General features: G+C 37.0%; 1 non-coding gene across 1 annotated transcript; it reads right to left on the reverse strand.

Moving 5' to 3' along the window:
• Positions 1–14,910: 14,910 nt before the first annotated feature.
• On the reverse strand, positions 14,911–15,017 carry LOC147950104 (small nucleolar RNA R71). The gene has a single exon (XR_015565149.1). It is a non-coding gene; the product is annotated as a small nucleolar RNA R71 (small nucleolar RNA).
• Positions 15,018–15,386: the final 369 nt, after the last annotated feature.

Here is a 15,386-nt window from a genome sequence, read left to right on the forward strand (position 1 = left end):
TTGTTACTGTTTCTAGGGTCAAAATGTGTGACAATCAAATGCATTTGACTTATTGTAAGAGTTCGGAATGAATTTGGAGCGTTTAGACACCACTTATACCCATTTTGTCCTAGAACAAGCTAAAACCGAGAAAACATTGATTCGAAGCAGTAAACAGCATTGTTACTGTTTCAAGGGTCAGAATGTGTGACAATCCAATGTATTTGACTAATTGTAAGAGTTGGGATGAATTTGGAGTGTTTAGACAACACTTAAACCCGTTTTATCCCAAAACAGGCTTAAACCGAGAAAATAGGCTAAAACTGAGAGAAAATATTGATTCAAAGCAGTAAACAGCTTTGTTACTATTTCTAGGGTCAGAATGTGTGACAGTCAAATGCATTTTTCTAATTGTAAGAGTTCAGCATGAATTTGGAGTGTTTAGACACCACTTTTACTCATTTTGTCCCAAAACAGTCTAAAACCGAGAAAACATAGATTCAAAGCAGTAAACAGCTTTGTTACTGTTTGTAGGGTCATAATGTGTGACAATCAAATGAATTTGACTTATTGTAAGAGTTCGGAATGAATTTGGAGTGTTTAGACACCACGTATACCCATTTTATCCCGAAACATGCTAAAACCGAGAAAACATTTATTTGAAGCAGTAAACAGATTTGTTACTGTTTCTAGGGTCAGAATGTGTTACAATCAAATGCATTTGATTTATTGTAAGAGTTGGGATGAATTTGGAGTGTTTAGACAACACTTAAACCCGTTTTAACCCAAAACAGGCTAAAACCGAGAGAAACATTGATTTAAAGCAGTAAACAGCTATGTTACTCTTTATAGGGTCAAAATATGTAACAATACAACGCAGTTGACTAATTATAACAGTTTGGGTTGAATTTGTAGTGTTTAGACAACACTTAAACCCGTTTTATCCCAAAGCAGGCTTAAACCGAGAAAACAGGCTAAAACTGAGAAAAACATTTATTTGAAGCAGTAAACAGCTATGTTACTCTTTCTAGGGTCAAAATACATAACATTCCAATGTATTTGACTAATTATAAGAGTTCGGGTTGAATTTGGTGTGTTTAGACACCACTTATACCCATTTTGTCCCGAAACAGGCTAAAACCGAGAAAACAATGATTCTAAGCTGTTAACAGCGTTGTTACTGTTTATAGGGTTATAAGGTGTGACATTCCAATGCATTTGACTAATTGTAAGAGTTCAGGATGAATTTGGAGTGTTTAGACAACACTTAAACCTGTTTTATCCCAAAACATGCTTAAACCGAGAAAACAGGCTAAAACCGAGAGAAAACATTGATTTGAATCAGTAAACAGCTGTGTTACTCATTCTAGGTTCAAAATATGTAACAATACAATGCATTTGACTGATTATAAGAGTTTGGGTTGAATTTGGAGTGTTTAGACAACTCTTAAACCCGTTTTATCCCAAAACAGGCTAAAACCGAGAGAAAATTTGATTTGAAGCAGTGAACAGCTATGTTACTCTTTCTAGGGTCAAAAAATGTAACAATACAATGCATTTGACTAATAACAACAGTTTGGGTTGAATTTGGAGTGTTTAGACAACACTTAAACCCGTTTTATCCCAAAACAGGCTTAAACCGAGAAAACAGGATAAAACTTAGAGAAACATTGATTTGAAGCAGTAAACAGCTATGTTGCTCTTTTTAGGGTCAAAATATGTAACAATCCAATGCATTTAACTAATTATAAGAGTTCGGGTTGAATTTGGATTGTTTGGAAACCACTTATACCCATTTTGTCCCGAAATAGGCTAAAACCGAGAAAACGTTGATTCTAAGCAGTAAAAGCGTTGTTACAGTTTCTAGGGTCAGAATTTGTGACAGTCAAATGCTTTTTTCTAATTGTAAGAGTTCGAGATGAATTTGGAGTGTTTAGACACCACTTTTACCCCTTTTGTCCCAAAACAGTCTAAAACCGAGAAAAAATTGATTCAAAGCAGTAAACAGCTTTGATACTGTTTCTAGGGTCAGAATGTGTGACAATAAAATGCATTTGACTTATTGTAAGAGTTCGGAATGAATTTGGAGCGTTTACACGCCGCTTATACCCATTTTGTCCCAAAATAGGCTAAAACCAAGAAAACGTTGATTTTAAGCAGTAAAAGCGTTGTTACAGTTTCTAGGGTTAGAATGTGTGACAGTCCAATGGTTTTTTCTAATTCTACGAGTTCGGGATGATTTTGGAGTATTTAGACACCACTTTTACCCATTTTGTCCCGAAACAGTCTAAAGCCGAGGGAAAACATTGATTCGAAGCAGTAAACAGCTTTGTTTATATTTCTAGGGTCAGAATGTGTGACAGTCCAATGCTTTTTTCTAATTGTAAGAGTTCGGGATGAATTTGGAGTGTTTAGACACAACTTATACCCATTTTGTCCCGAAACAGTATAAAACCGAGAAAAAATTGTTTCAAAGCAGTAAACAGCTTTGTTACTGTTTCTAAGGTCAGAATTTGTGACAGTCAAATGCATTTGACTTATTGTAAGAGTTCGGAATGAATTTGGAGCTTTTAGACACCACTAATACCCATTTTGTCCCGAAACATGCTAAAACCGAGAAAACATTGATTCAAAGTAGTAAACAGCATTGTTACTGTTTCTAGGGTCAAAATGTGTGACAAACCAATGCATTTGACTAATTATAAGAGTTCTGGATGAATTTGGAGTGTTTAGACAACACTTAAACCTGTTATATCCAAAATCGGCATAAACCGAGACAACAGTCTAAAACCGAGAGAAAACATTGATTCGAAGCAGTAGACAACTATGTTACTCTTTCTAGGGTCAAAATATATAACAATCCAATGCATTTGACTAACTATAAGAGTTCGGGTTGAATTTGGTGTGTTTACACACCACTTATACCCATTTTATCCCGAAACAGGCTAAAACCAAGAAAACATTGTTACTGTTTTTCGGGTCAGAATGTATGACATTCCAATGCATTTGAGTAATTGTAAGAGTTCAGGATGAATTTGGAGTGTTTAGACAACACTTAAACCCGTTTTATGCCAAAACATGCTTAAACCGAGAAAAAGGCTAAAACCGAGAGAAAACATTGATTCGAATCAGTAAACAGCTGTGTTACTCTTTCTAGTGCAAAATATGTAACAATACAATGCATTTGAATGATTATAAGATTTTGGGTTGAATTTGGAGTGTTTAGACAACACTTAAACCCGTTTTATCCCAAAACAGGCTAAAACCGAGAAAACTTGTTAAAACCGAGAGAAACATTGATTTAAAGCAGTAAAAAGCTATGTTACTCTTTCTAGGGTCATAATATGTAATAATACAATGCATTTGACTAATTATAACAGTTTGGGTTGAACTTGGAGTGTTTAGACAACACTTAAACCCGTTTTATCCCAAAGCTGGCTTAAACCGAGAAAACAGGCTAAAACTGAGAGAAACATTGATTTGAAGCAGTAACCAGCTATGTTACTCTTTTTAGGGTCAAAATATGTAACAATCCAATGCATTTAAATAATTATAAGATTTCGGGTTGAACTTGGATTGTTTAGAAACCACTTATACCCATTTTGTCCCGAAATAGGCTAAATCCGAGAAAACGTTGATTCTAAGCAGTAAAAGCGTTGTTACAGTTTCTAGGGTCGGAATTTGTGAAATTCCAATCCATTTAACTAATTGTTAGAGTTTGGGATAAATTTGGAGTGTTTAGACAACACTCAAACCCGTTTTATCCCAAAACAAGCTTAAACCGAGAAAATAGGCTAAACCCGAGGGAAAACATTGATTCGAAGCATTAAACAGCTTTGTTTATATTTCTAGGGTCAGAATGTGTGACAGTCCAATGCTTTTTTCTAATTGTAAGAGTTCAGGATAAATTTGGAGTGTTTAGACACAACTTATACCCATTTTGTCCCGAAACATTGTAAAACCGAGAAAAAATTGTTTCAAAGCAGTAAACAGCTTTGTTACTGTTTCTAGGGTCAGAATTTATGACAGTCAAATGCATTTGACTTATTGTAAGAGTTCGGAATGAATTTGGAGTGTTCAGACACCACTTATACCCATTTTGTCCCGAAACATGCTAAAACCAAGAAAACATTGATTCGAAGTAGTAAACAGCATTGTTACTGTTTCTAGGGTCAAAATGTGTGACAAACCAATGCATTTGACTAATTATAAGAGTTCTGGATGAATTTGGAGTGTTTAGACAACACTTAAACCTGTTATATCCAAAATCGGCATAAACCGAGACAACAGTCTAAAACCGAGAGAAAACATTGATTCGAAGCAGTAAACAACTATGTTACTCTTTCTAGGGTCAAAATATATAACAATCCAATGCATTTGACTAACTATAAGAGTTCGGGTTGAATTTCGTGTGTTTACACACCACTTATACCCATTTTATCCCGAAACAGGCTAAAACCGAGAAAACATTGTTACTGTTTTTCGGGTCAGAATGTATGACATTCCAATGCATTTGAGTAATTGTAAGAGTTCGGGATGAATTTGGAGTGTTTAGACAACACTTAAACCTGTTTTATGCCAAAACATGCTTAAACCGAGAAAAAGGCTAAAACCGAGAGAAAACATTGATTCAAATCAGTAAACAGCTGTGTTACTCTTTCTAGTGCAAAATATGTAACAATACAATGCATTTGAATGATTATAAGATTTTGGGTTGAATTTGGAGTGTTTAGACAACACTTAAACCCGTTTTATCCCAAAACAGGCTAAAACCGAGAAAACTTGTTAAAACCGAGAGAAACATTGATTTAAAGCAGTAAAAAGCTATGTTACTCTTTCTAGGGTCATAATATGTAATAATACAATGCATTTGACTAATTATAACAGTTTGGGTTGAACTTGGAGTGTTTAGACAACACTTAAACCCGTTTTATCCCAAAGCTGGCTTAAACCGAGAAAACAGGCTAAAACTGAGAGATACATTGATTTGAAGCAGTAACCAGCTATGTTACTCTTTTTAGGGTCAAAATATGTAACAATCCAATGCATTTAAATAATTATAAGATTTCGGGTTGAACTTGGATTGTTTAGAAACCACTTATACCTATTTTGTCCCGAAATAGGCTAAATCCGAGAAAACGTTGATTCTAAGCAGTAAAAGCGTTGTTACAGTTTCTAGGGTCGGAATTTGTGAAATTCCAATCCATTTAACTAATTGTTAGAGTTTGGGATAAATTTGGGGTGTGTAGACAACACTCAAACCCGTTTTATCCCAAAACAAGCTTAAACCGAGAAAATAGGCTAAACCCGAGGGAAAACATTGATTCGAAGCATTAAACAGCTTTGTTTATATTTCTAGGGTCAGAATGTGTGACAGTCCAATTCTTTTTTCTAATTGTAAGAGTTTGGGATGAATTTGGAGTGTTTAGACACAACTTATACCCATTTTGTCCCGAAACAGTGTAAAACCGAGAAAAAATTGATTCAAAGCAGTAAACAGCTTTGTTACTGTTTCTAGGGTCAGAATGTGTGACAATCAAATGCATTTGACTTATTGTAAGAGTTCGGGATGAATTTGGAGTGTTTAGACACAACTTATACCCATTTTGTCCCGAAATAGTGTAAAACCGAGAAAAAATTGTTTCGAAGCAGTAAACAGCTTTGTTACTGTTTCTAGGGTCAGAATTTGTGACATTCAAATGCATTTGACTTATTGTAAGAGTTTGGAATGAATTTGGAGCGTTTAAACACCACTTATATTCATTTTGTCCTAAAACATGCTAAAACCGAGAAAACATTGATTCGAAGCAGTAAACAGCTTTGTTACTGTTTCTAGGGTCAGAATGTGTAACAAACCAATGCATTTGACTAATTATAAGAGTTCTGGATGAATTTGGAGTATTTAGACAAAACTTAAACCTGTTGTATCCAAAATCGGCATAAACCAAGACAACAGGCTAAAACCGAGAGAAAACATTGATTCGAAGCAGTAAACAACTATGTAAGTCTTTCTAGGGTCAAAAGCAGTAAAAAGCTATGTTACTCTTTCTAGGGTCAAAATATGTAACAATATAATGCATTTGACTAATTATAACAGTTTGGGTTGAACTTGGAGTGTTTAGACATCACTTAAACCCGTTTTATCCCAAAGCAGGCTTAAACCGAGAAAATAGGCTAAAACTGAGAGAAACATTGATTTGAAGCATTAACCATCTATGTTACTCTTTCTAGGGTCAAAATATGTAACAATACAATGCATTTGACTAATTATAACAGTTTGGGTTGAATTTGGAGTGTTTAGACAACACTTAAACCCGTTTTATCCCAAAGTAGGCTTAAACCGAGAAAACAGGCTAAAACTGAGAGAAACATTGATTTGAAGCAGTAACCAGCTATGTTACTCTTTTTAGGGTCAAAATATGTAACAATCCAATACATTTAAATAATTATAAGAGTTCGGGTTGAATTTGGATTGTTTAGAAACCACTTATACCTATTTTGTCCCAAAACAGTGTAAAACCGAGAAAAAATTGATTCGAAGCAGTAAACAGCTTTGTTATTGTTTCTAGGGTCATAATGTGTGGCAATCAAATGCATTTGATTTATTATAAGAGTTTGGAATGAATTTGGAGCGTTTAGACACCACTTATACCCATTTTGTCCCGAAACATGCTAAAACCGAGAAAACACTGATTCGAAGTAGTAAATAGCATTGTTACTGTTTCTAGGGTCAAAATATATGACAATCCAATGCATTTGACTAATTGTAAGATTTGGGATGAATTTGGAGTGTTTAGACAACACTTAAACCCGTTTTAACCCGAAACATGCTAAAACAGAGAAAACATTGATTTGAAGCAGTAAACAGCTTTGTTACTGTTTCTAGGGTCAGAATATGTAATAAACCAATGCATTTGACTAATTATAAGAGTTCTGGATGAATTTGGAGTGTTTAGACAACACTTAAACCTGTTATATCCAAAATCGGCATAAACCGAGACAACATGATAAAACCAAGAGAAAACATTGATTCGAAGCAGTAAACAACTATGTTACTCTTTCTAGGGTCAAAATATATAACAATCCAATGCATTTGAATAATTATAAGAGTTTGGGTTGAATTTGGTGTGTTTACACACCACTTATACCCATTTTATCCCGAAACAGGCTAAAACCAAGAAAACAATGATTCTAAGCTGTAAACAGCGTTGTTACTGTTTTTCGGGTCAGAATGTATGACATTCCAATGCATATGAGTAATTGAAACTGACTTTTTCTGTGGTGTGGTGAATGATGAATGGAATGATGATTTATGAATTAATGGATGTCAGGGTGTTTCAATTCCCCTTATGCAGTTGCAGTATAAGAGGTGTCAATCCTATCTGAGTGATTGTGAACAATTAAGATGTGTATAAGAATCTAAGTCAAGCCAGATGTAAAGGATGTTTGTCACTAACAATCCTATAATGAAAATGCAAAGTGCAGAAAGCAAACTACAAGAACTAAGAACTACATGCAAATGAAACAGAATGATTATAGTAGCAAGAACAGAAATAGAAACTATGTTAATGAACTAATGCAAGACAAGTAATGAACAGAAAACTAAGTGAATGCAAGAGAAATGAAACAGGAATGAAACAAGAGATAAGACAGGACAACTACAAAGCATGAACACAAATTCTGGGGACGAACTCGAGCAGCACTCGACCGAGTGTAGGTCGAGTACAGGGTCGAGCTAGACTAAACGTGAAAACAGAGCAACACAATAAAAACAGAGCAATGCAAAAACGAATCAAACAACAAGCAAGCAATGATATTTAGACTAAGATATTAATAAACAAAGAAGACCTTGAGGAGGGATTCATGGGCTGAGCTAATCATTGTGGTTTTCTAACTTTGTCAACAAATCTCAAGCAAACTTTGAGCTAATCTCTAGACATACTGTTCTAAGACATGTTTAATCCACTCTCATGGCAAGAAACAATCAAACCTATGCATTTCTAGACTTGTTCTCACAAAGTAAAGAATCTACACAAGCAGGCATTAAGCAATACATCTCAAACCAAACAAGACATCTAATCTCTTAGCAAGCCTAATGGTAAGCTCTAGATCTAGCCTTATCTATGCTCCTTAAACATTGGTGTGATGCTAAGTTGCTTGAAATCAAACCCTACCTTCTCAGATATAGGATCAGCATTAAGAACATCTAGCCTAGAAGAGATCTACAACAATCAAGCTTGACCAAATCAAATAAACCACAAGATCAACCCAGCCTAACCCATCCTGAAGGTCCTAAGCAAACTACTCACAAGAACACATGGTGAAATAAGTCAAAAACCCAGAAAATATTGAAACTTGCATTATTAGAAAGATGAAACAGAGATCTACAATATTGATGAAGAAATGAAACTTGAAATCTTAATATCTTGAAAGTTATGAAACCAACAAAATACAAGAATCTATTCTTTCTTTCTTAAACAAGTACAAAATCTAAAAATAAAAGAAAGTGCAAAAGGAATAAATCTAAAAAAGGTAAAAACTAGGTTTTAGACTCTCTAAAAAGCTGCCCTCTTTGGTCTCTGCAGGTACAAGGGCTTTATATAGGAGATGAGGTGGAAGCCCTAAAAATACAAAAAGTCAAAGCAGTCAACGGCTCGGTCAACTCGACCAGTGCTCGCTCGAGTGGCTGGTCGAGCTGGCTTCTCTCGTGCATTCTCCACTCGGTCGAGTCCTTCTCAGCACACGGTCGAGTGTTTGGTCGAGTGTGCGGTTGAGTTGGACTCTGGACCTTGATTCTTCAGCCTTAACTCTCTTGTTTTCTCCTCAGGATTGCTTTACTTCTCCTCAGCATTGCTTCCATGCTCCTTAAGCTCCAAAATCACCTGTTTATGCACGAAAAGATGCAAATGCAATGCAACTATACTCTAATGCATGATTAGTCCTAAAACTACACAATAATGGCCTAAATGGATAGCAAAGGATGCAAAAGTTGTGAATAAACTAAGGGAAAACAAGGTAAAATATATGAACATCAACACCCCCAAACTTAGTCTTTGCTTGCCCTCAAGCAAATAATCAAGACAAAAGAAGGTAGGTGAGGTTTGAAAGTGGGATCTCAGCTCCTAAAGCTTACTAGTACTATGATGCAAGTTGAATGAGCTATACTTAAAGACTTTAGACAAGCATATCACAACCTTTATTGATTTGAGCCTTAGACATCCACATGCATTCAAATCAACCATTTCCTTTAACATTCACTAATCAAGAACATGAATCAATTCTATGCAATGCTTAAACTCATTTCGCTTGGAAATAAAGGCTTTGAGACAATGATGGTCTCTTTTTAGAGTAGGGCTTATCAATACCAAGGTTCTCTCATGAAAATGGATTGAGCTTTAGAAGAATGCTAAAGGTAAGAACACCTAGACAAATACAAGAATAAAACCTTGTCTACCTAAATGCTCCCAAAGTGTTTTATCCTAGCAATCTAAACCCAAATGATCCTAGTTCTACCCTTTAACTTCTTCTTTTCTTTTTCACCCTTTTCTCTTTTGGTTTTCAAGTCTTAGGAGATGTTTCTTATTTGATCTTTCTAGTGGGATGGGAGATTCTTACTTATTTGCTATGGTTCTCTTTTCTTCTTATTCTTAAGACATATAAGCACTTTGCTAGACTTTCCTTTTCTTTCTTTTCTTTTCTTTAATTAGAACCATTCTCAACATTTTTTTACTTCCCATCCTTTCACTAGACTTTTACTTAAACACATTCTCCTCTTAAAGACTCTACCCTCTTTTCTTTCTCTTTTTCCTCTTTTCTTTTCATAACAGCCAAGTCCCAAACCCAACAAGTGAACCACCTAGTCCTATATAGTTTGAAAAATGCAAACTAGAACTACACAAGGCTTTACTCTTGTCAGTTCAAACCTAACACTTTCTACCATGCTCAATCCCAAAAAGGCCTCACACACACAAGAATAAACATGGCTTGAAAGAAGGTTTGGTTTAGGGGTAGGGGTACTGATTCTTAATGAGGAAATCAGCTACTTGGATCAACAAAAGTGGTAAAAAAGGAAGAAGATGATCCAAATATGTATATGGTATCCATGAGTTTAAGGCAATGCACACATTGATAATTTAAAGTCAATATTAGGTTCTTATAAATAGGAAATGGTTTCAAATCTCAACATGCTTCAATTTAGACCAAATGCAATGTAGGAATTCAAGGCTTGGTTCAATCTTATGCTTCTAACCACTCAACTAGCATCAAAGTACTATTAACTTGGGCATTGATCCTAGTCTAGTGAATAAACAAGCTAACAAGGGAATACTCATCATATATCCCTAATGCAAATACTATACAATCCTACATGAAACATGATAAACAAGATCCTAATATGCAATGCAAACTATATGAACACTCTTTTTTTTATAAAGAATTTTGCAAAAAATTTCAAATTTTTAGGGTTTTTCTATGCCTTAGATGCTATGCAAGTATTAACATGATGATGCTAAAAATTTGAAATAAGAAAACAAAACACAACATCAAATGCTATCTCAAACCCTCCCCCAAACTTAAATCACACAGTCCCTGTGTGAAAGAAATTTGATTGAGGATTCAAGATTAAAAACAAATCACAAAACACAACATCAAATGCAATGATATTTACAAGTGAAGGTGATAGTGGTACCTTAGGGATTGTGGAAGTAGTTGTCCACATCCATCTGCATCCTGTCATAGGAGTAGTTGGGGTCTTGCTAGTGACTTGGAGATGGAGATTGGGACAGCTCGACGATGGGAATCAACCGTGACTCGGTCGAGTGCATGTCCGAGTGGGGGGTCGAGCTGGACTGCGAGTCTATTTTTCCAAGTCCAATTCTCTCCAAACCTATCTGCACTCTCATTAAACAGCCTGCCCAACACAAACATAAAACAAAAATATCAAAACTACAAGGAAAATAAAGCATATGTACAATGATACCTTAGGGACTTCCTCCCTAGTGAGCTTGTTTAAAGTCACTAAGCTTGACTTTTGATGCCTTTTCAGGCTTGTTTTAGAGATCAAGGAGGTGATGAAATCCGCCCTGGTTCTACTTGGTAACCTTGGTGTTCCTTCTTGATCACTACTTCTTTAGCACTTGAACCATGTTTCTTCTTAAACTTGAGTCTTGGTCTTGCCTTCTTCAAAGACCTCTCGGTGAGCTGAACTTGAAGACCCTTCACTAAACCAGCTAACACTTGAACTGAATCCTTGAGATGTTGAACTAATTCTTCATGAGATGAGACCTTAGCTTTTGAAGTCTCTTCTTCTCTCAAAACCTCAAAATCAGCCTTATCTTCAATCTTAAATGGTTGACCTCCAATGGTTGGTTGGTTAGATGGATTTGTAATATCAAAGTTCATGGTCAAACCTTCAGCTATGTTCAACCTTATCAACCCCTCCTTAACATCAATGACTGCTCCTGCTGTGGCAAGGAATTGTCTCCCAAGCAAGATTGGATCTTCTAACTCCTTATCCATCGTTATTATGATGAAATCAGTGGGAATTCTTGCCTTGCCTATCTTGACTAGGAGGCTCTCCAATTTACCAACTACATCCTTGTGTGAACCATCAGCTAGACTTATGTAGTGATTGCTTGGCTTGAATTCAGTGTGTCCAAGCTTTTCTGCTATAGAGTAGGGCATGACACTAACAGATGCTCCAAGATCACACAAGCATTTGTTGAAGTGAAGGTAGCTGATGGAGCAAGGTGTCCTTAAGCTTGGTTGGGATAACAGCTTTCCCAATCTCTTTCAAATCCTTCATGTCTTGGTTTTGAGCCTTCTGCTTGGATAATTCAAGAAGCATGTCCTTGAGTGCAGGATGGTGAGCATATTTTTCCAAAGGAGGTCCTGTATCTTCCTCCTTCTCCTCAATGACAACCTCTTGTTAAATGGCCAATACTTTCTCTTGTTGCAAAGCCATCATTTCCTTTCTCTCAATGATTTCCCTTAGTTCCTTCAGCTTCTGTGCCTTAAAACTTACTGGGAATGGTAGAGGCGGTTTGTAAGCAGGAGGAATGTACTTAGCAGGCTTAACAGTTTCTATGTCCTCAGCTCGATCGACCACTCGATCAGGCACTCGGTCGTGTGTGTGGTCGAGCACCTGGTCGAGTTGTTCTTCTACTTCAGTCTGCTCAGTTAAACCTTCACTTTGGGCTTCAATTAGTGACGAATCCTCCCCACCTTGAATCGCACTGTCCTCAGTGACATTTTCCTCATGGAGATGGATGGCGTTAACAGTGAACTCCCTTTGGTTTTGACTAGCTTGTTCAGGAAATTGGTGGGGCTTAGGAGTTGAAGTAGAAGCAATGGAGCTTGATGTTCATATATTTTACCTTGTTTTCCCTTATTTTATTCACAACTTTTGCATCTTTTGCTATCCATTTAGGCCATTATTGTGTAGCTTTAGGACTAATCATGCATTAGAGTATAGTTGCATTGCATTTGCATCTTTTCATGCATAAACAGGTGATTTTGGAGCTTAAGGAGCATGGAAGCAATGCTGAGGAGAAAACAAGAGAGTTAAGGCTGTAGAATCAAGGTCCGGAGTCCAACTCGACCGCACCACTCGACCACCACTCGACCGTGTGCTGAGGAGGACTCGACCGAGTGGAGAATGCACGAGAGAAGCCAGCTCGACCAGCCACTCGACCGAGCACTGGTCGAGTTGACCGAGCTGTTGACCACTTTGACTTTTTGTATTTTTAGGGCTTCCACCTCACCTCCTATATAAGGCCCTTGTACTTGCAGCCACAAAGGAAGTCCAGCTTTTTAGAGAGTCTAAAACCTAGTTTTTACCTTTTTTAGATATTATTCCTTTTGCACTTTTCTTTTATTTTAGATCTTGTACTTGTTTGAGAGAGAAAGACTAGATTCTTATATTTTGTTTGTTTCATAACTTTCAAAGTATTAAGATTTCGAGTTTAATTCCTTCATCAATATTGTAGATCTCTGTTTCATCTTTCTAATGATGCAAGTTTCATTATTTTCTGGGTGTTTGACATATTTCACCATGTGTTCTTGTGAGTAGTTTGTTTAGGACCTTGAGGATGGGTTAGGCTGGGTTGATCTTGTGGTTTGTTTGATTTGGTCAAGCTTGATTGTTGTAGATCTCTTCTAGGCTAGATGATCTTAATGCTGATCCTATATCTGAGAGGGTAGGGTTTGATTTCAAGCATTTTAGCATCACACCAATGTCTAAGGAGCATAGATAAGGCTAGATCTAGAGCTTACCATTAGGCTTGCTAAGAGATTAGGAGTCTTGTTTCGTTTGAGATGTATTGCTTAATGCCTGCTTGTGTAGATTCTTTTCTTTGTGAGAACAAGTCTAGAATTGCATAGGTTTGATTGTTTCTTGCCATGAGAGTGGATTAAACATGTATTAGAATAGTATGTCTAGAGATCAGCTCAAAGTTTGCTTGAGATTTGTTGACCAAGTTAGATAACCACAATGATTAGCTCAGCCCATGAATCCCTCCTCAAGGCCTTCTTTGTTTATTGAAATCTTAGTCTAAATATCATTGCTTGCTTGTTGTTTGATTAGTTTTAGCATTGCTCTGTTTTTCTTGTGTTGCTCTGTTTTCACGTTCAAGTCTAGCTCGACCACGTACTCGACCTACGCTCGGTCGAGTGCTGCTCGTGTTCATCCCCAGAACTTGTGTTTTTGATTTGTGATTGTCTTGTTTCATTCCTGTTTCATTTCCATTGCATTCACGTAGTTTCCTACTCATTACTTGTCTTGCATTAGTTCATTAGCATAGTGTCTATCTCTGTTCTAGTTTCATTATAGCTTTAATTTGTCTGTTCTGTTTGCATTTAGTATCTTGTTCTAGTTATTTTACTTTCTGCATTTCTTATCTCATTTTAGGATTGTTAGTGACAAACAATCTTTACAATTGGCTTGACTTAGACTCATATGCACATCTTAATTATTCACAATCACTCAGATAGGATTGACACCTCTTATACTGCAACTGCATAAGGGGAATTGAAACACCCTGACTTCTATTCATTCCATACATCATCATTCCATACATCTTTCTTTCACCACACCACAAAGAAAGTCAGTTTCAATTTGGCGTCGTTGCCCATTTGAGTGTGTTTTGTGACATTTAGGATCATTATTAGTCTAAGATTAAGTTCGTTTTCAACACTTGTGAAGTTACTGAACTAGAATCTTCCTTTGCTTGGCTGTTTTGTGTTTCAGGTACCCACTCGACCACCTACTCGACCACCACTCGACCGAGCTGTGATCGAGCACTTGATCGAGCCAGAAGCCGGATCAAATTAGCCATTACTTCCCAGTCGACTCGACCACCCACTCGAGCCTGCGCTCGACCGTGTACCTGTTCGAGTCTGTAGTAGAGTTTGTTGATGCACACAAGGTCAAAAGGCAAAGATAGTCTTCAACAGCCTATTGATAACAACCACAGGCTACAGAAGGGTTTGAGACATAAGCAAGGAAGAGTAGTTCAACAACAACAAGGTCAAGACATCATGGAGCAACAAGCTGTCCATGAGCAAAGACCAAGGCACATTGGTGCAGGAGATGCACCCAATACCCACAACCAAAGGGCTGGAATTGTGCCACCTTCAGTAGCAAACAATAACTTTGAGATCAAGAGTGGATTGATCTCAATGATACAAGCCAACAAGTTTCATGGGTTGCCAATGGAGGATCCACTAGATCACCTTGATGAGTTTGACAGAATCTGTGGCCTCACAAAGATCAATGGAGTGAGTGAAGATGGATTCAAATTAAGGCTCTTCCCATTTTCTCTTGGAGACAAAGCTCACCTTTGGGCTAAGACTCTACCTACTGGAGCTATCACCACATGGGATGCATGCAAGAAAGCTTTTCTGGCCAAGTTCTTCTCCAATGCAAGGACTACTAGGCTGAGGAATGAGATTTCTGGATTTGCTCAAAGGAATAATGAGAGCTTTTGTGAAGCTTGGGAGAGGTTTAAAGGATTCCAAACTCAGTGTCCTCACCATGGTTTCAGCAATGAGTCACTTCTAAGCACCTTGTATAGAGGAGTGCTTCCCAAGATAAGAATGCTTTTTGACACAGCCTCTAATGGCAACTTCCTCAACAAGAATGTGGAAGAAGGATGGGAATTGGTTGAGAATCTTGCTCAATCTAATGGCAATTATAATGAGGACTATGATAGGACCATAAGGAGCTCCTCAACTGATCAAGAGGACAAGTATAAGAAGGATTTGAAGATGGTCAATGAGAAGCTTGACAAGATCCTCCTCAGCCAATCCAAGTCCATTCACTTCATTGGTGAAGAGGAAGCTCCAGTTCAAGAGGGGGAGCCTGAATTTGCTGAGTTGTGCTACATGCAGAACCAGGGAGGATTCAAAGG

Source organism: Camelina sativa, chromosome 1, assembly GCF_030686135.1.
Source record: "Camelina sativa cultivar CO46 ecotype springtype chromosome 1, ASM3068613v1".
NCBI lineage: Eukaryota > Viridiplantae > Streptophyta > Magnoliopsida > Brassicales > Brassicaceae > Camelina > Camelina sativa.